Raw genomic sequence first — 2,067 nt, 5'->3', positions numbered from 1 at the left:
CAGGTGATTATTTTCACCCGGCTTGTGAGGACATGTGCTTGTTTTCTTTCTTCTTCTCCAAATTGCTCTGTCCTCCTCTCCTCCATCACCTCCTCACACATCTCCTCCCCTCTTCGCTCTCCCGCCGTTGCTAAGCAACTCACTTTAAAAGGGATTTAAAATTAATAAATAATGCCGCAAATAGACAAGTGTTTTTTTATGGAGAGAAAAATTGGGAACATTACGAGAGAAAGAGCACTAAGGGATACGAGAGAGAGTGTATTATAGACTTATGTTCAGAGTGTGCCACTACAATGGTGAACTTCATCAGAAACCGAAAGGAGAGGGAGATAAGACGTAGAGAAAGATAGAGGGGGATATAGTGAGAGATAGAGATGTACAGAGAGGGACAGTGATAAAGAGAGAGAGGGAGGGAGAGAGTGCTTCTGCCAAGGCAACTGTTTTTTCTCTCTGCGTCGTGCATCACCAAGGTCGCTTCGTTTGTTGTTGTGAGAAGTACATTACCTGATTAGTAATAACTGCCCTCTCTCTCAAACACACACGCACACACACACCGTCCTAAACCTCATTTAAGACTGGATTTCCACTTCCCGGGACAGAATGGTCTCTAATTGGTGCTTGTGACCACCTGCTAACAACTGCAGAGAACACAGTCTGCTGGCACAAGCTACAAGTTCCTCCTCCGGTTCTAACTGTTGAAGTGGAACGTTCAGGTTCCTTTATGGATCTCATACTAACACACACACACACACTGCACCCGTGTCAGTCCTCTCACGGGGAGTGAAGCCAGTAAGCCTATAGTCTGTTTTGGGAATTCCATCTCGATCCCTTTACTACAAAACACTATTCCCAGAATGAAAATGACCTAGACCTTCTATTTATGGTACGTCAGAGTGTTGTTTTAGCATGGTGGGTTAAGACGAGAGGGATAGAGACAGAGAGGAGAGAGAGAGAGGGAAGAGAGAGAGGAGATAGAGAGAGATGAGAGAGAGAGGAGAGAGAGAGAGAGACAGAGAGAGAGAGAGGAGAGAGATAGGAGAGAGGGAGAGAGAGAGAGAGAGAGAGAGAGAGACAGAGAGAGAGAGAGAGAGAGGAGAGAGACAGGAGAGAGAGAGAGAGAGAGAGAGAGAGAGGAGAGAGAGACAGAGAGAGAGAGAGAGAGAGAGAGACAGAGAGAGAGAGAGAGAGAGAGAGAGAGAGAGAGAGGGAAGAGAGAGAGAGAACTGGATGAGTGTAAGGAAGTGTTGTCTGACTAAACGTTCAGGAGCTGTAACCAGGATCGTTTACGCCGGCACAGAGGGGGGGTGGGGGGGGGGGGGGGACAAGCTGGCGGCCCGCGGGGAGCTTCCTGTTTCTGGGAAACCAAGAGGAGTACGTCACACCCCCATCAGTGTTGGGGAAAATACCCAGGGTGACCCCCCCCCCTGGAGGGCGGGCAAACAAGCAAACAAGGACAGATTGACGGAGGGAGATGGGGAGGAGAGGCGAAGGGAGGAGGAGGGGGAATGAAGAAAAAAGGCAGGCCACAGCAGTCCACACAGGACTCCATTGTGTTTCAGGGGTGCTGTGTCATCGATACCATCTGGATTAGTGAGGACGGACGCACACCGTGTGTCAGTCAAACGTGTGTGTCTCTCTCACACACACTCTCGTACACACACACACTCTCTTACACACACACACACACACTCTCACACACACACTCTCTCACAGACCACACCTATGGCGTCATATCCCATCCCATCACAAGATCCCTGCCCTTTCCAGGACCACACACACACACACACAACCAGCCGACCCAGGAGGTGAAAGTGACTGTTTCCCAACGGCTCACTCGGCCACATCAGTGTGTGTCACACCCCAGGTTACTACGGTTCACATGCTAGGCATGCTGGGAAATGTCCCTGGTGGCGCGAGCTGACCTGAGATGGACCCAGACCTCTGGCCGAGGATGGAATCCAGGAAGTGCAGGTGCCTGACGGGAAGCTAACGTCACGTCCTCAAGGAATCTGGTCTAACTGTTGCAGAAGCCCTGGCACCAGCTTGAGAGGTGCGGTACAGTTTGTC

Source organism: Osmerus eperlanus, unplaced genomic scaffold, assembly GCF_963692335.1.
Source record: "Osmerus eperlanus unplaced genomic scaffold, fOsmEpe2.1 SCAFFOLD_741, whole genome shotgun sequence".
NCBI lineage: Eukaryota > Metazoa > Chordata > Actinopteri > Osmeriformes > Osmeridae > Osmerus > Osmerus eperlanus.
The sequence above is the reverse complement of the archived record's forward strand: the minus strand, read 5'-3'. Positions refer to the sequence as shown.